Source organism: Culex quinquefasciatus, chromosome 1 (assembly GCF_015732765.1).
Source record: "Culex quinquefasciatus strain JHB chromosome 1, VPISU_Cqui_1.0_pri_paternal, whole genome shotgun sequence".
Taxonomy (NCBI): Eukaryota; Metazoa; Arthropoda; class Insecta; order Diptera; family Culicidae; genus Culex; species Culex quinquefasciatus.
Window position 1 is genome coordinate 16,422,202 of NC_051861.1, and position 20,292 is coordinate 16,442,493.

At 34.9% G+C, this 20,292-nt stretch overlaps 1 protein-coding gene across 2 annotated transcripts in view; it reads left to right on the forward strand.

Annotated features, from left to right (window-relative positions):
* The window catches only part of LOC6051155, a 263,249-nt gene that overhangs the window by 110,101 nt on the left and 132,856 nt on the right, over positions 1-20,292 (forward strand). The window lies entirely within an intron of this gene.

The window sequence follows — 20,292 nt, forward strand, 5'->3', positions numbered from 1 at the left end:
ACGTCGGTATGCTTCCGGCTTGAAAGGGGGGAAAAGTGTATTTTTCCCTCTTACTGAGCTTTTCCGGATTTCCACCTTTTTTTTCTTTCTTTGGTTCAATAGAAAAGGTTGAATGTACATTTGCTGGCTTTCCCGGAACAGGGTCCTAAAGCCCTATGCCAATTTTTATGTATAACGGTATAAAACACGGTTAAAACCCATTTCTGATCACTTTTTTTTTTCAAGACAAGACAACATTTTTTCGCTGAATCAACTATGATCCTCTTGGGACGAGCTGTCAAATAGGAACTTTTCTGTTTAGAAGTCAACCAAGAGTGTTGTCATTTTTACTATACTTTCCATTTTTTTTCAGACTGTTATTTTGATAGCTCTCAGTATTGCATGTTTAACATTTACAGTTTTAACAGTAAGCAAATTTACCCGATTGTAAAAAATCAACTTAAGCGAAAAATCAGCTTAAGCTCTGAATAAAGCAATTTTCTCTTATTTGACCTGTTTCTACCTCATATCAAAATCCGGAAAATCTCGACAAAAAAAAACACCCACAACATCATTGCCCAGATCACATATTTATGAGCCCACTACACATTGATGTGGCGAAATGTTTGTGCCCTGGCCAAACCTGAGATTTATCTTGCCCCGAGTCCCACGCCGCACGGTGTTGGCCATGGCAAAGCGTCGAGGACGACGATGTCGATTTCGTCGATGGTCCCTAGTTGCTTCTGGGAATCCCACGCAGCTAATGAAATCAAATCGAATTAATATTTATCGTTCTCCGAGTCTCCCTGCCCGGGACTTCTCCAGGAGCTCCCGAGAAGCTCTGGAAGCTAAGCGTCTGAAATCGGATCTTCGAACTCTCCCCCTTTGGCTTTCTAGGAATGTAGCCGCGTCTAAGAATTCATATCGAAATGTGGAAAGGTGAGGGACAGCGGGATTTGGGGAGAAAGTGGACAAAATTGACAATTGAGAATAAAAAGCTTCTGGATTTTTGATTTCAAAATGTTGATATCGTGGATTTTAACAAAAATGCAGTTTAAAGTATCATAATTTAAATTAATTAAGAAGATTGTAAAAAAACATACAATAAACAATCAGAGGTAAAAAATTGGTTTTTGGTGATGTTTTAACAGTGGATCCAATGGACGTTATAGTTATTGGCAATATTGATTTTACCAACTTTTAGTGTCTTCCCTTTTATCTAGAAAGACTTCGCCATCTTGGGCTTCTATCACCGAGGAATACCTGGAATTTGGCTACCCTAATGTGCTGTAAGATGTTTTTCATTTTTCATCTTATGAACAGCAGAGGAAAATAACACGGGAATACCCAATGCTGATCCTTCTTGGGCACAACACAGCAACAATTGAAGTTCATTCAGAGATTTAAGCAAACAATAAAATTATTTGTAAATGAAAGAAATTATTTGGAGTCATCGTGATACATTATTAATCACTTTCCACAATAATGTCAATGTTTTGAGAAAGTGATTAATAATGTATCAAGCTTGGCCACAAACCAAATATAAAAATCTTGATTTTAAGATGGGTAATTCTCCACCAACTCACTAGGCAGTTGCCCCGACCCCTCTTCGATTTGCGTGAAACTTTGTCCTAAGGGGTAACTTTTGTCCTTGATCACGAATCCGAGGTCCGTTTTTTGATATCTCGTGACGGAGGGGCGGTACGACCCCTTCCATTTTTGAACATGCGATAAAAGAGGTGTTTTTCAATATTTTGCAGCCTGAAACGGTGATGAGATAGAAATTTGGTGTCTAAACTTTTATGTAAAATTAGACGCCCGATTTGATGGCTTACTCAGGATTCCGAAAAAAACGTATTTTTCATAAAAAAAACACTAAAACAGTTTTAAAAATTCTCACATTTTCCGTTACTCGACTGTAATTTTTTTTGGATGTCATTTTATGGGAAATTTAATGTACTTCTCGAATCTACATTGCACAGTGGTCCGAAACCGAAATCTAACGTGACAAAATTGATAGCGGCCACACGTTAAGATTTAGAGCTTTGATGTCTTCGGGACAAATGATCAGGGTCAATAGAGGCATCTTTTGGTATGGTGGGCATTAGGGTGGTCCAAATTTTAGGGTGGTTCAGAATTTTTATTTTAGCGGGATGACGAGATAGCGCTTTGGTGTCTTCAGAAAAGTTGTAGAGATCACCATTCTGAGCAACTTTGCTCAAGAGCACAAAGCTCTATCTTCAAACGGGAAGTTTCTAGAGCCATTTTTGTAATTTAGGTTAGGTTGAAGTGTTTATGAAAAAATGAGTTTTTTTTAATTTATCAACTCAGGCTTGTGTCGTAGCGAGTTGATGTCTTCTAGACATTTGTAGAGCTTATCAAAGCACACATTTATCTTCCAAGAGAGCAAAAATCGGACCTTTAAAACGAAAGTTATAGCCAAAATACGACGAAAAAGACGCTATTTTGAAATGTGAATAACTCGAAAAGGTGGTGGAGTTTGACCTCGCTCTTAGAAGCATCTGAAAGTACACATTTTAGAGTACATTTGCTGAAAATATCTCGGGGGTCTTTTTTGTTTAACTTATTTAATCTCAATTTGAATATGAGCATTTTTTAATCGTTTTTTGCCCATAATTTTTGATAGAATTGACCAAAATTCATTTTTCAGGAATAAAAATGTTCATTTTGACAAGCTCTACAATTGTCTAGAAGGGCTCAAAAAATGTACAAAATGATCTAGTAGGGGAACAGCATCTAATTCCAGCGTGCCTCTAATGTTGGCAGGTCAGAACTTTGACATTCAATTAAAGCTAATTAAAAGCGTTTTCAACTGAAATCGACTGATAATTAGCTCAGTAAGAAGTGAGCAAGCAATATTCTATCAAAAGTTTTGCAAAATTAGTTGTTTAAATAGTGAAAATCAGCAAATTGGATTGAGTTAGGAGCAAATGCTTAATCTGCCAAACATACGAGAATTTCCCCTAGTTGTAAAAGAAGAAACAAGTTTTTGCTGAAATATTTCAGAAATAAATTTAATTATATGGAGGCCTACAGGGCAATCGAAAAATCGAAAAACTATGAGAAAAACTGCGATTGGCCAAAAAGTTAATACCGTAGGCTTATAGTCCATATAATTACCTATCTTTTGACCTATGGAAGTATGGGTGTTGGAGGCTGTTGCAAAAAGATATTAGGGTTTTAAAAAAATCCATTTTGAACAGTAATTTGCAAAAGCTATGAGAAAAAGTCAAACCAATCCTGGATGTCTATGGCCCATTTTGAAGTGCTTCAAAAGACCTTTCAAATGCATCTACGAGAGTTGGGATTGATGAAGTTTTACGGGAATGCGAACAATTTTAAAAATTTTCATGTATTTTTGACCTCAAACTTCAATGCCCGTTTTACCCCACTTCCCTTTGTCGTAGAGGGCTCATATTTGGCATGAGCTCATCTCATGTATAGACAAACAAACGCTGAAAGTTTCATCCAAATCGGAGCACCTCGATACGACCTCTAGAACAAACCGAGCAGAATTTACAAATACTGCCTCTTAAAGTAACATGTTCCACAATTTTTTACAGTCAAGTAAAGGAAAATGGCAGAGTTTTTAAAACTTTTTTAAGTGTTTTATTCGATGAAAAATACGTTTTTTCGGAACTCTGAGTACGCCATCAAATCGGGCGTCTAATTTTACATAAAAGTTTAGACACCAAATTTCTATCTCATCACCGTTTCAGGCTGCAAATTATTCAAAAACACCTCTTTTTTCGCGTGTTCAAAAATGGAAGAGGTCGTACCGCCCCTCCGAGATAACAAAAAACGGACCTCGGATTTGTGATCAGGGACAAAAGTTATCCCTTAGGACAAAGTTTCACGCAAATTGAAGAGGGTTTGGGGCAACTTTTCCCGATTTCGTGTGAGTTGGTAAAGAATTACCCAGATTATCTTTTCTCATGATGCCACATGAAATTTGTTGAAAATTCGCAAAAATGCTATACAATGTATTTATTTTAAATTGTTTACAATTAGTTCTTCAAGTTCTAAATAATATGCTTTAATTTTTAGCAATAATTATTATTTCTGCTCTCTGTTTTTTTGGTGATTTTTTTGAAAAGAAAACAGGGATAAACATTTGAAATAAAATTTGCAATGGCATAAACACTGAAATGCGTTCTTGTCGGAGCGTTAAAGACCCTTAGTTTGTTTGCAAATTAGAACCTCGAAAAAATGTTCAGGCGTGTTTTTCAATCGAACTGCATAATTACAAAATGCTACCACTTTTTGTACCAAATGCAATACGGGCAAATTGAATTTGGTGGTTGTGGACTTGTTGTTCGGACATCGACAAACCGGCATGCACAAATGTTCGTGTTTTCAGCAAGGTAGCCAATTTATTGACAGCTCTGTAATGAGTTTTCCACAATGAGGTGCGTGAAATTGTGAACGTTTCGATGTAGCAGGTTGTTAGATTGAATTATTAAATGTCTTTTACAATGTAGTTGTTAGATTGAAACGAATAACGTTGAGCTTTCCCTAGCTAAACGCAACGCATGAATTTGAATGTCAATAAGGATTTTTTCTATATCAATGTGGTATCAGTGTCGATTTGTTAAAAAAAATGCAACATACAAATTTTCCCACTGTATACCGACAATCGAAAGGAAATCAGCATCATTCCTGGTTGCAGGAATTGCAGGAAACATACCACAAGGTTGGTTATTGATTGCAGAGACCACTGCCACTAAATAGAGTGTAAACAGTTCGGCAACAGTAGGCGGTGACAAAATCGAAGCGGTTATGATTTCCAGCTTAGAATTCCCACGAGAATACGGTTAGGGTAGCTGCTTGAATCTCCTGATTGGATTGGACGGTTTGGTTCAACGATTGACAAATCCCGCAAAACTTTCGCAATCATTTTGGCTCAACCTTACACCATCCGCTTGCATAATTTATCACGCAACTATCGCCCAACGAACTTTGCGAAGAAAGCAGCAACGACCACTTTTAGTCGGTGATTGATTGATTTGCCCTTATCGACCTCCAGGGACACTGGCTCGTAAGGTTAACCTTCCGCAAGAAGTGGGAGTTTTGGTTTATCTTTTCCCGAGCAAGATGGTAATTTGTTAGCACAATGCTCCCACGCGTCGTCTTGAAGTTGCGCTATGGTAGGGAACAAACACGCACTGATGAGTTCAGAAACATGGGAATATCTCAAATCAGGTCACGTGGAACGCTTCGGGAATCTATAAATTTGTACGAGTTCTGAACGATTGCATAACTTGTGGGGGGAACTTTCCGGAAAAGCCTTCCGGTCACGATTTTGACGAAGAGCTGAACCAGAGAGGGAGCGAAAACTTCAAAGGGGAAATTGAATTTGCTACGGGACAATGACGAAGAGGAAACTGTCCAGCTATACCTGTATCGGAGAGTGGAACGTTCTGGACTTGGACAGAAACAATCCTCTTTGTATGAGAGGTTGACTTTGATCTTTCCAGGTTGAGTGGGAAAAGGTGGGAGCAAATGGCAGCTGTTACCGGTTCTTTTGCGGACATCCCTTGGTTCAAACATGTCCAAAGGCCAATGATATCAACAGGTTGCTCGATGACTTATGTAATCTCCTGTCTATGGGACTAAGACGCTATTTTGCAGTCGACATTTTCTTTGATATAGAAGAGGTTCTGCAGGTTCTGGTGGCTTGAAATTATGGTACAAATGGAAGAACTACTTTTACAACGGCAATTGAAGATAATCCGAAATAACGATTGAAAATGGTTTACAAGAAGTTTGATGTTTTTGAATAGATGAATTTTAATAAAATGTTATGAGCATTTTCTTCACAATCAATTGTCATTTTTTTAAAAGCACCTTTTTCTGATTATAATAAAAATACATTCACAGTATAACACTCTAGCAATCCAATTTTCCCACAAGAAATACTATACTCACAGTTTTGCAAACAACGAATCCATCCACAACCGGCGCTCGCGATCCCCTTGAGTAAACACTAATTTTACTCCTTAATTACAAAACCAGGGCTTTCCCGCTTTTCAAACCAACGAGAAGGGGTGGAAAAACTTCATCATAAAGTTGTTATCCTTGTTCCTTGGTTGGTATCACATGGCCCCTCGGAATCACACGTGGAGCACAGACAACACGAAGCTGGTTTTCAACCCGGCTAGGTTTTTTTTATCTTCTGCTACTTGCTCCTACACCGTGAGAACATAAATCAGAAACTACACCAGCTCCACTGGGTAGTTTTCCTCCAGAATCCGGGCTAAAAGTTACCCGTTCCCGATGGAAATATGCCTCGTTCCCGTGAAGTACAAGACACGGCAAGAAGGTTAATTTTCCTCTTTTTCCTCTTCGACAACGTCACTTTCCATTTTTTTTTTGCTTTCATCAGCACGACGGTCTCTAAACCAGGAAAGCCACTTTGACTTCGATGGGCCAAGGTTGAGGAGGCATGTGTCCTCCGAGGCTTGTCCTAGTTGCCTTTGTACTGGTACTCGACCTCCCGCTCAATATCGGAACTGAGAATAGTAAAAATGGAGATCTACACAGAAAAAAATATGTGAATTTACTCGACACGGAAAAAATGAATCACATGTAAACTCAGTTGATGTAAACATGACATTCGACGTAAACGGTTGAATCATACGTAAAATCATGTTTTTACGTATAATTTGTTGCAAATTTACATGAAATTGCATTTAAATATAAATGTTTAATGATGTGCAAAGGTGTTACATCATAAATGAGGTAACATTCGGAAATATTTTTTTGAGTATAGTTTGTCCATATAATTTTCCATACAAATTTGGCAGCTGGCCATACAAAAATGATGCATGAAAATTCAAAAATATGTATCTTTTGAAGGAATTTTTTGATCAATTTGGTGTCTTCGGCAAAGTTGTAGGTATGGATATGGACTACACTGTAAAAAATATGGTACACGGTAAAAAAAAATTGGTGATTTTTTTATTTAAGTTTTTATTACTAAAACTTGAGTTGCAAAAAAAACCCTATTTTTATTTTTTTTATTTTTGATATGTTTTAGAGGACATAAAATGCCAACTTTTCAGAAATTTCCAGGTTGTGCAAATAATCTTTGAGCGAGTTATGATTTTTTTAATCAATACTGATTTTTTCAAAAAATCGAAATATTGGTCGCAAAAATTTTTCAACTTCATTTTTCGATGTAAAATCAAATTTACAATCGAAAAGTACTTTAGTAAAATTTTGATAAAGTGCACCGTTAAATCCATATTTAGGTGACTTTTTTGAAAATAGTCGCAGTTTTTCATTTTTTTAAATTAGTGCACATGTTTGCCCACCTTTGAAAAATTATTTTTGAAAAGCGTTTCTCCATATTTTGCATTTTTGAACTTTGTTGATACGACCCTTAGTTGCTGAGATATTGCCATGCAAAGGTTAAAAAACAGGAAAATTGATGTTTTCTAAGTCCCACCCAAACAACACATCATTTTCTTATGTCAGTATCTCAGCAACTAATGGTCCGATTTTCAATGTTAAAATATGAAATATTCGTGAAATTTTCCGATCTTTTCGAAAAAAATATTTAAATTTAAATTTTTAAACCAAGAATAACATTTTAAAAGGGCATAATATAGAATGTTTGGCCCTTTTGAAATGTTATTCTTGGTTTAAAATATTTGAAAATATTTTTTTCTAAAGGATCGAAAAATTTCACGAATGTTTCATATTTTAACATTGAAAATTGGACCATTAATTGCTGAGATATCGACATTAGAAAATGATGTGTTGTTTGGGTGGGACTTAGAAAACATCAATTTTCCTGTTTTTAAACCTTTGCATGGCATGGCATCTCAGCAACTAATTGTCGTATCAACTAAATTCAAAAATGCAAAATATAGAGAATTTTCTCAGCTTTTCAAAAACATTTTTTTCAAAGGTGGGCAAACATGTGCATTAATTCAAGCAAAACAATGTAAATGGGCCAAAACCGAAGAGTAAACAAACTGTCTGTCCTGCTTACGTCATAGGATGTTTACATTAGGAACGAACAGGGTCCATTTACATTGTTTTGCTTGAATTTATAAAATGAAAAATTGCGACTATTTTCAAAAAAGTCACCTAAACATGGATTTAACATGAAAACGGTGCACTTTATCAAAATTTCACTAGAGTACTTTTCGATTGCAAATTTGATTTTACATCGAAAAATGAAGTTGAAAAATGTTTGCGACCAATTTTTCGATTTTTTTGCAAAAATCAGTATTGATTCAAAAATCATAACTCGCACAAAGATTTTTGCACAATCTGGAAATTTCTGAAAAGTTGGCGTTCGATGTCAATCAAAAAATAAAAAAAATAAAAATAAAAAATCAAGTTTTAGTGACAAAAAGTTAAATAAAAAATCACCAAATTTTTTTTACCGTGTATTATTTTTTTCAGTGTAGTCCATATCCATACCTACAATTTTGCCGAAGCCACCAAATCGATCAAAAAATCCTTCAAAAGATACAGATTTTTGAATTTTCATACATCATTTTTGTATGGCCAGCTGCCAAATTTGTATGGAAAATTATATGGACAAACTAATGATGCAAAATGGCTTCTTTGGACATTCCGAAGGCACCAAAAAAAGTTTCAGTTGGATTAAAAAATACAAAAAAAAAACGAATGACCGAAATCTGAGAGAACTGCTCTAATGTTTTTTTTTGGTTTATGTGGAGGAGCAACAAAATAGTAGTTTATGCAACAAGTTACAAAAAGAGGATTTTTTCAGCACGAGTCGTACATTTATCTCACGAGGTTCACCGAGTAGGATAAATACGAAGAGTGCTGAAAAAATCATGTTTTGCAGCGAGTTCCATACAATTTTTTTTGCAATTCCAAAAAACACACACTGAGTGAAATTTTATGTCAAATTTTCATGTATTTTGTTAATAAATCGTTTAAATAAAAAAAATGTTGAAGAGTGTTACTTTTCGAAACAAGTGCTGAAAAGTTCAACTTTTCAGCACCCATTTGAGTGCTGAAAAGTAGAACTTTTCAGCATTTATTTTAAAAAGTGTTGCTATTCGATTTTGTTATTTTTGGTACAGAAAAGTAGGCTATTTCGTCGTCCAAGAATGACAGGAAAAGTAAGTAACGTCATGATTCGAATTCCCGGACGCTTCGAAACCCGGACACTTCATCTTGTTTTATCAATTATTTGGATATACACGCAACTGGCAGTCGCATGATTATGATGCATGGCGGCATGAAAGTATATCAGAATCTGCATGAAAACTGTCCTCATGCATTTTTTGCGATATAGGAGTATGACATTTTTGCCCGTTACCGACAATTATCGACATTACCGACGGCTTTTTGGTTGTATTTAAAAAAACACTGCGCAGAACGAGGATTGAACCACCAACTTCTTGGTTATTGATCCGACACGCTACCACCGCGCCATGGACGCTTGACGAAAATAGAGTGAAAGAGAACCAACATATGCTTCTCTTTGGAGTGTTGCTCGGGGACGGGCCAGCATTGTATGTGTTGGTGAGAACATCAGATAGCTGAAATTTTTACACGCGGGCAAAAATGATCTACGGGCTTGCTGCAAAAAATGTTATAAAATGTGTCATTTTCTGCCGCAAATCCAATGTTGCAGATTTTGAGATATATTTTTCCTTTGGGTGTAAGTTCGCATTATGAATGACAAAACTGTGTTATATGATGAATTCCAACATCAACTTTCATTTAAAGTTTGTTTGAACGCTGTAGTTAATGCCAAAACAATTAAATACAATAAAATTATAAGTTTACCAAAAATGCGAAACATTTCACTTGAAATATTTCATAGGCGTTCGAAGCACCGGGGAGGCAAAGCAGAAATTTTTGGTTTCGATTTCCTCAAATTCTAGCTAATTTTTATATAAACTATCGATTGTTTTGATGTTAACAGCTTATTTGAGACCTAAAGAATGCCATTCACTATTATTTCAGTCCAAATTTGTACGATTCATAAGTAAAATCGAGTGTCCGGAATTCGAAGCAAAAGTGCCCGGATTTCGAATCAGCTTTTATTAGTGTCCGGGATTCGAAGCACAACACGTCATTTTAATTTTAAAATTCAGATGAAACATTGTTAGAAAAGACATATTTTGCATGCATTTTCTTGAAACTGACTGTTGATATTTCCATAATTTCCAACTTATTACCAAGGGGTTGGAAACTCTTAGAGCTTTATTTATTATGTTCACCAGTATATCAAAATATATGTTAGTATACTTATTATTTCCTTTACATATCGCCAGTATACTCACCAATATACTGAGAGTATCTTTAATATACTAACAGTTTATTGCTTTTCAGTTAGTATACTAACAAGTATACTGGAATATCGTTAGTATACTCAGTATTCCTAAGTAATATTAGAGTTTCCAGCCCCTTGCTTATTACATGATTTTTTGCCAGCTATCACAAAAATGATATGCTACTAAGTGTCCGGATTTAGAATCATGACGTTAGTTTCACGACGGAATTGCAAAAAATATTTTTTGATTTGCTATTAAGAAAAATACTTAATTTATTTCAAAAATTTCAATGCGTATATTAAAAAGAAAAACAATGTGAACAATAAGGTTAAAACAAATCAAACAATTAATGACTTATATTTTAATCAAAATGTTCAAGTTAAATCTTATGAAATTTTTTTTTGAAAAAAACATCTGATTTGTTACGCATCTTTTTTTAGATTTGTTGAAAAAAAGTTTGAAACAAAAAGTAAACAATCAATTTACTTAAAGGATCATCTATAAACCACGTGGACACCTTAGGGAGGGGGGAGGGGGGCGGGAAGGGGTGGTAGGTGATTGTTCACGCTCCATTTAAAAAGATCTTATTTGTATGGAAATTGTCCACGATGGGAGGAGGTAGAGATCTCTAAAAAAAAAGTGTCCACGTGGTGTATGGATAGTCTTTTTATACCTCAAATAATTAGAAACTGCCTTCAAAGTGTAAATCTTCACACCACTACCGTCCCACTAGCCCCTCCCGGAAATTGAAATCCTTCGGCAAACTTGTTCGGCATCCCCTTTCTTCTAAGCGAAAATTGCTTCGTCAAGTGAATTGGCCTTTCTTGCCAAATAACATCCCCCCTTCCACGAAATTTCACCTCCCTTCCGAGGCAATAACAACAACAACAACAACTGCAATCCCCAGTCGGTGAGCCATGAAAATTGAGGAAAATCGCTCCAAGCATAGTTTTTCCAGGTGAAACAGGAAAGCGTTCCCACGATATGCGGGAGGAAGATTCGCTATTGTTCTTTCACCCCCACCGAAACTTGCCCCCGAATGTATGCAGCACCAGAAGCCGGGGCGTTGATGGCGAAAATATCCGCTGCTGAACTGTGTGGGAACCATTTTCCAGCTGAAATGCTTCGACGACGACGGCGACGATGAGTTCTGAGTTGCGGGAGGACGATGTTTTTGGAAGGAAACAATATCGATTTTTCCACACTTCCTTATCTTTGTGTGGAGAGTGGGAGTTTGAAGGAAAGTGGAAAAACGACTCCCGGCGTGAAAAGTGGCGAAAAAGGATACGATAAAGTGCCGAAAGCGAAATTGAACCAAACTGGCGATAAATTTGGATTTTTATCGTCGAACGGTTTGTGTTTTGTTCTTCTTCCCATATTGGAACAGATAACCGATCGCCAGGAACGTCGTCATCGTTTGTGTGGAAAATATGGTTAAATATTGCTCTCCTCGAGTAATGTACAAACACAGAGGCAGTGGCTCAAACGCTATATTGGCAAAGTTTTGACTAATCCGGGCCAAACAAACAAGCGAGATCATTGGGCGAACGTCCTAATTTGCATCAAATCTCTCACTTTTGGCGGAGGACTAACATTTTCCCACCGATATGGAGTAGGAAAAGCCTTCGAAAAGTTAAAATTCCATTCGAAATGCCAACAAAAATTATAGGTACTTGACAAAACCATAAAAACCACATTTAAAAAAATCAATGATCATTTTCAATTCATTTAAATATTGGAAAAATGGTATTTTTCATGAATGATAAACCAACATTAATTTAATGTTATCATGATCATTTATTTACTACTTAACGTTATTTTTTATGTTAAGGCTGTTGTAAATATATTTAAAAGTTTTTTTTCAATTCTGTCGTGAAATATTTACTTTTCCTGTCATTTTCGAACCGCGGAACAGCCTACTTTCCTGTACCAAAAATAATAGAATCAAATAGTAACCCTTTTCAAAACAAATGCTGAAAAGTTCTACTTTTCAGCAATGAAATGGATGCTGAAATGTTGAACTTTTCAGCACTTATTTGAAAAAGTATTTTTTGATTTAAACGATTCATTGACTCAATGCATGGACATTTGTCCAATAATTCTGTTCAAATGGTGTTTTTCGGCTTTGCAAAAAAAAAGTTGTATGGAACTCTTTGCAAAACTTTATTTTTTCATCACTCGTCGTATTTATCCAACTTGGTGAGCCTCGTTGGCTAATGTACGACTCGTGCTTAAAATATCATCTTTTTGAAACTTGTTGCATAAACTACTATTAAAGTAAAAAAGCAGAAAATTACAAAAATAATCATTTATGGAAAAAATAACCAAAGATGCCTAAAAGTTCAAAATCGTGCACCTCGGATTTAGATTTTTCATCATCCAGCGAAAAATGATTTTATAATCTTCTTAAACAAAATTCTTAAATTGTTTTACTTTTTGGCACTGAAATTGATGCTGAAAAGTTGAGATCAGCATTTTTATCGACATAGTAGTAGAATAGAATATTTTTCCAGCTCGACATTTATCCAACGAGGTTAACCGAGTAGGATAAACACGATGCTCTCTAAAGAATTCAAGTTTTGCAAGATTTTCACACACCATAATGAGCAATTCCGAAAACAACCTATAAATTGAATTCAACAGTTGACTTGAACAATGTTGAAAAGTAATACTTCATTTATTAAATCCATAATGCACAGAATAATCGAAATTAAAGAATTTTCAGCTGGATTCCTGCTCCTTCCCTCAAATTCTTGCCTGTCACCATCGGTTTCGTTTAGCATAAATTTGCATGATCCGTTCACTCTCTCCAGCCGTGCGCCGCCGTTTTTACATCTCAATTTTAATCTCACCTGACGCTGCTCCACAAAGCTCTTCACCCGGCCACGTCACCACGACATTGGGCTGTGATTTTTCCCGTGCAAGTTCCAAAGTCGAGCCGAGACTAATGGCTCAAGCTAGACCGGGAGTGGCAACTAATTTGAAATTCATGCTGCGTCTAAAGCTTTAGGACCGATGAAAAGGGGGGGGGCATCCTCGCGCAGCCTGACGCTTGATAAACGATCAATTTCAGAGGAAAAAAGTGGGATCCCAAAAGTTTGGGCTTTTTTTTTTATTTTCTTGGACGCATAACAGATTGTGCGTGAAAGGCAGTGGGTCTGCGAATTTGAAGAAGAATGTTATCTAACAGTTACGTTCCACCTGAATGGGAAAAGGGACAGTTTACTGTGCGGGGAAGTTTGTCATCTGGAAAATGGCTTGGATTCAAAAGTTTTTTAAAACGAATACAGATTGTTCGTTTCTGGATAAAAGCTAAATAACACTTTAAGAAAACAAGAAACTTCATTAAATGTTAGTAGACGAAATAGTTTACTTGTATTGCTCGTATTTTTCATTATCATTGAATTCAACAATTTCCTAATTTCCATTCAACTCAGGTTATGCGACATTTTCAGTTGTCTACAAATTTCGTTTTCCGATAAAAATCAATATTTCAATTGAAAATATTTATAACTTGCGTACATTTGTTATTTCTATTGATTCTTCGGAAATTTCAAACTTAAGCTCAATGCTGTCTAAAACAAGCTGTCACTCGAATATTACTCCCTCCACCATGTTGAATTTTTGTTCCCATTCCAGAATATTACAAGTTGTTTTTCACTTTTTTCCATGTCATCGAAACTTGAGCTGATGGCCAAGAGGACGGCTTATTTCCAGTTCTTCCTGTTTGGCAGCATCCAGGTCATTGCTTGTGACAGCCTCGGGTTGAAGGTTCTCCATTTTTTTTGCTGCCTTTGACGAGCAGGGAAGGAGACTGAAAGGACTTGTCACTTTATTTTCCACAGTCGCTTAGTAATGAAGGTAAACAAGGGAGGAGCTGCAAAATGAGCATGCAATGATATTCTTAATTATAATATTTCATTTACTGGTGTTTAATTTTATCCGGGTTTATCTTAATGTTCGTTCATCCAACTAAACAAAAAAAATCTTGAAAAATAGTTTTTCAACTTACATTTTGATCATCGAAAAGCATTGAAACGAAAATTGTTATTCTAATTTTATAAGTTTGGCATTTAAACTTCATTTGACTGGTGAATGGGTTTTTTGGGGGTAAATTTTGGCCGTGTCCTAATAAATATGCAAACATCAAATGAAAATAATAGATAAAGCTTTATTGAAGAAAAAATCACTTTTTATATTTTAATAGTGACGTAATGACCTACCTATCATCATCAAAACTAACAGTGCTGAAATAGTAGTTTATGCAACAAGTTGCAAAAAGAGGATTTTTTCAGCACGAGTCGTACATTTATCCAACGAGGTTCACCGAGTTGGATAAATACGAAGAGTGCTGAAAAAATCAAGTTTTGCAACGAGTTCCATACAACATATTTTGCAATTCCAAAAAACACACAATGAGTGAAATTTTTCGTCAAATTTTCATGTATTTTGTCAATAAATCGTTTAAATCTAAAATGTTGAAAAGTGTTACTTTTCGAAACAAGTGCTGAAAAGTTCAACTTTTCAGCACCCATTTGATTGCTGAAATGTAGAACTTTTCAGCATTTATTTTGGTGTTATTTTTGGTACAGAAAAGTAGGCTATTTCGTCGTTCAAGATTGACAGGAAAAGTAAGTAGTTTCACGACTAGGGCGTCCAAATTTCCCGGGTTTTGAATTTCCCGGGAAACGGGAAAAATATTTTTGGAATCCCGGAAATTCCCAGGATCCCGGGAAATTTTTTAAACAGAGCAGTTCTCTAGGATTTCGGTCATTCGATTTTTTTTGTATTTTTTAATCCGACTGAAACTTTTTTGGTGCCTTCGGTATGCTCAAGGAAGCCATTTTGCATCATTAGTTTGTCCATATAATTTTCCATACAAATTTGGCAGCTGTCCATACAAAAATGATATGTGAAAATTCAAAAATCTGTATCTTTTGAAGGAATTTTTTGATCGATTTGGTATCTTCGGCAAAGTTGTAGGTATGGATATGGACTACACTGGAAAAAATGATACACGGTAAAAAAATTTGGTGATTTTTTATTTAACTTTTATCACTAAAACTTGATTTGCAAAAAACACTACTTTAATTTTTTTATTTTTGATATGTTTTAGAGGACATAAAATGCCAACTTTTCAGAAATTTTCAGGTTGTGCAAAAATCTTTGAACGAGTTATGAATTTTTAATCAATACTGATTTTTCAAAAATCGAAAATTGGTCGCAAAATTTTTCAACTTCATTTTTCGATGTAAAATCAAATTTGCAATCGAAAAGTACTTTAGTAAAATTTTGATAAAGTGCACCGTTTTCAAGATAAATCCATATTTAGGTGACTTTTTTGAAAATAGTCGCAGTTTTTCATTTTTTTAAATTAGTGCACATGTTTGCACACTTTTGGAAAAAATATTTTTGAAAAGCTGAGAAAATTCTCTATATTTTGCTTCTTCGGACTTTGTTGATACGATCTTTAGTTGCTGAGATATTGCCATGCAAAGGTTTAAAAACAGGAAAATTTATGTTTTCTAAGTCTCACCCAAACAACCCACCATTTTCTAATGTCGATATCTCAGCAACTAATGGTCCGATTTTCAATGTTAATATATGAAACATTTGTAAAATTTTCCGATCTTTTCGAAAACAATATTTTCAAAATTTTCAATTCAAGACTAACATTTTACAAGGGCGTAATATTGAATGTTTGGCCCTTTTGAAATGTTAGTCTTGATTTGAAATTTTTGAAAATATTTTTTTCGAAAAGATGGGAAAATTTCACAAATGTTTCATATATTAACATTGAAAATCAGACCATTAGTTGCTGAGATATCGACATTAGAAAATGGTGGGTTGTTTGGGTGAGACTTAGAAAACATAAATTTTCCTGTTTTTAAACCTTTGCATGGCAATATCTCAGCAACTAAAGGTCGTATCAACAAAGTCCGAAGAAGCAAAATATAGAGAATTTTCTCAGCTTTTCAAAAATATTTTTTCCAAAGTGTGCAAACATGTGCACTAATTTAAAAAAAATGAATAATTGCGACTATTTTCAAAAAAAGTCACCTAAATATGGATTTAACTTGAAAACGGTGCACTTTATCAAAATTTTACTAAAGTACTTTTCGATTGCAAATTTGATTTTACATCGAAAAATGAAGTTGAAAAAATTTTGCAACCAATATTTCGATTTTTTGAAAAAATCAATATTGATTAAAAAATTCATAACTCGCTCAAAGATTTTTTGCACAACCTGAAAATTTCTGAAAAGTTGGCATTTTATGTCCTCTAAAACATATCAAAAAATAAAAAAAAATTAAAAATAGTGACACATTCTCCGGCAATGTACACCTTAGGATGAAATTTTGAAAAGCGTGTATGAGCTATTTGGATATTTTTCCTCGATTCTAGACTACTGGAAGCTTCAAAAATCATGGTTTTCATTAATTGATCATTTGAATATCATTTTGTACAAGTTGGTTAGGTTATGCATCAATTCGTGATAAAATCATCGTTTTAAAACATTTTTCTAAAAACTCCTGGTTTTCAGCGAAATAAAATCCAAAAAATATTCTTTTGATTGCATATTGTAGGTTTTTAGTTGTACTAAACGGAAATGTCATGGGTTTGCAGTTTATCTTAAGTTAAGTATTTTTGCAAACTAGTGTAAGTTTACCATTTTATTGCGTTGCAACGTCACGAAAAAGGGACATTTGTTTATGTCAACAAAAAACTAAACATTCAATCATTTTGATATTTCGGATGCTCTTTGTACTTGGAAAGAGCTTTCAAATGCAATCTAGAGCGACTTAATTGGTTGTCTAGATCCAAAGTTACAACAGGTTTAAGTTTGCGTTGCAACGTCACGAAATTTTAAATCATATTGGTCACATGGCAAAAAGGTGTATGCGTAGTTGGTTGTTGAAGATAAAAGGGTACTAAATATTATATATTTGTTATATAATGTTTCCGAGCATATTTACAGAAGAATTGTACATGGGTCATTCACAAATTCCGTCATTTAAGTTTGATGCAACTCGAAAAAAAAGTATTTTATGAAACTTGTTGAACAAATCAAAATAGACCGATGTTCACAAGGGGGAAAAATTCTAAAACTTTCAAAAAAGTAATCAACGTGGTTACTGGATGGCCCTTTATGATAAACTGATTTACGTGAGGGTTCATTCTAATACAACGCAATGATTTTTTTTTATCCCACACCCTTATGTAAGTCAAATTACAGTGAAATTCATTAAACAATAAAAATCACGTGATTCGATTGTTTTTTTTTCACAAACTTTTGTCACTCTGTTTTTGGACGAACCCTAACTTAAATAAGTTGTATGCAACGTTTTGTTGTTCACAATTAAAAATGTTATGTTGCGCAGTTAAACAGTTATATTATTTCCTCAAATTTAATTTAAAAGCACAAAAGTCAACAAAATAAGTTACGTTGTTTGCAGATCACCCCTTAGGGGCCATGAACAAACGATATGGGCACTTTATTTATAAATTCAAAATAAGCCCTCCTGAAAACTTGAAGCTCCTCACCTCCCTTCTAAAACTTCCACGTGTTTTGTAAGTTGCCCAAAACCATTAAAATATTAAGAGAGCGTTCTTGCATTACGTAACAAAACATTTATATTTTTAGACCCCCTCCACCCCCTGGAAATACATTTCCGATACACTTTTTTTGTATAAATCCTCGAACCCTCCTCCCTCCCCCTTGATATTACGCCGTTACGTAATGCATGGACGTCCCGTTACATGGATAGTGGATGGAAGAGGGGGGGGGGGTTTGCTTCGTGATAATGGAATAATACAAAAAAAAATATTTTGAATACCCTTTGGAAAACTTCGTAAATCGTACTGCAACTGTGAAAGCAGAATAGGGGGGGGGGTCTAACATGGGCAGGCCAATCAATTCACATGTCCTTGTACTGTCTATTAATGTCTTACAATCAAATCTTAACCTACAGTTGTTCAGCCTAACAAAAACTATGATTTATTTTGAAAATATAATTTCGTGACGTTGCAACGCAACGAAAAACCCTGTTTTCAAAAACAGAGCGTTGCAACGTCACGAAATGTAAGCGGTCTTTAAAAATCGAGGTTTAGTTTTTTCGATAAACTAATGATTGCATTCGATTTGTTGGCCAATTCTACACTAAAAATGGAAGAAGAACTCCAAATTTGCCGTTTAACAGAGCAGAGTTAATGGCGAAACATGAATTAATTCAGGATTGAGAAAAAGTCACGCGTTGCAACGTCACGCTACATATCCCCCTCTCAAAAATAGAATATTCGCTTAAAATAATGTTTCAACATTGTTTCTAATAGGAAATTTAATGTACTTTCCGAATCTGTAATAACATATGTACCTTTTAAATGTAATTTTTGAGTTACAGCCGAAATACTGAAAAAAGAAAAGTCAAAGCGTTGCAACGTCACGGCGGAATGTGTCAGTGTTTTTTTGCAAATCAAGTTTTAGTAATAAAAAGTTAAATAAAAAAATCACCAAATTTTTTTTACCGTGTATTATTTTTTTCCAGTGTAATCCATATCCATACCTACAACTTTGCCGAAGACACCAAATCGATCAAAAAATTCCTTCAAAAGATACAGATTTTTTAATTTTCACATATCATTTTTGTATGGACAGCTGCCAAATTTGTATGGAAAATTATATGGACAAACTAATGATGCAAAATGGCTTCTTTGGGCATACCGAAGCCACCAAAAAAGTTTCAGCCGGATTCAAAAATACAAAAAATAAAATTGAAGAAAAAAGACCGATTTCGTAGAGAATTGCTCAACAGTAATAAAATCTATGTTTTCATTATATTTGTTTTGTTTTCAAGCATAAAATCATAGAATTAGCTCAATCATATAAATTGCTGATAATCTACACTTCAATCTATACAAGGACGACAGTTTTTAAAAAGCCTATATAAAATTAAAATATGTTTTTTTGTTCTTTGTTGTGCTTTGGATTTTAAATGAACTACAATGTGATTCAAATTGAATAAACTTATACAAATATATTTCTTTTTTATTTGACATGATCAGAAAAGCTTGAAAAATTTCTTTGAAAATATCTTTCAAAAACAAGAGGCGACAACAAATTAAATGACACCAGCCAATGTAAAATTTAAGATAAGTTTTGAATTTCATGTTTTACACAACGAAAATGTGTGCAACAAGTGGCAAAAAGAAGATTTTTTCAACACGAGTCGTACATTTATCGGATAAATCTCGATTACTTTTTCAAATGGTCCTATGTACATAGGAAACTCTTGGCGCATTTGTTGTTTTGAAAAAGTTATCTAAAAATACGACAAGTGCTGGAAAAATCAATTTCAAAGTGAATGAAAAAGTGGTTTTACATTAATTTCTATAATTTCCAACACTTTGGCCACAGCCAAGCTATCCTAACTAACACAAACAATCCCCGTGGCTATTATCGATGCAAATCATGTTCAACAAGCAATGCGATATGTCAAGCCTCGGTCTATGGTTTGGTTTAAAAATAGATACCTATAAATTACCTCGGGGCTGGTACCTCCCATCGAACACTACACACAATGTTCAATGTCCTAATTATGCCACAATTTCCTCCCATACAACCCCAACTAATTCCATTTAAAGTGGCAAATCCCAAATATCAAATATGAATAATTCACCTCGTGATGGTGGCACTCACGTTCCGAACTCTAATCCCCTGCAGGATTCCGGTGTGACGGTTGCAATTTTACCACCGGAATTTTCGTGGCAAACATAAATACACACTTTGGCCGGAAAAAGTGGCACCTCTAATCACGGGATATTCAAGCCCAACTCATTCAATTAAACTCAATAAATCTCACAAATTACGGTGGGATATTGGGCTGAGGTGGGGCAAGGTGGAATCAACGCAATAATCCGGAATGTTACCTGCCACGTTTGTGTGTGTGTGCGCGCTCTGAAATCCACGTGGTAAATAACGGAACTCGAGGATGGCATTGCCATGGTTCGATTATAATCA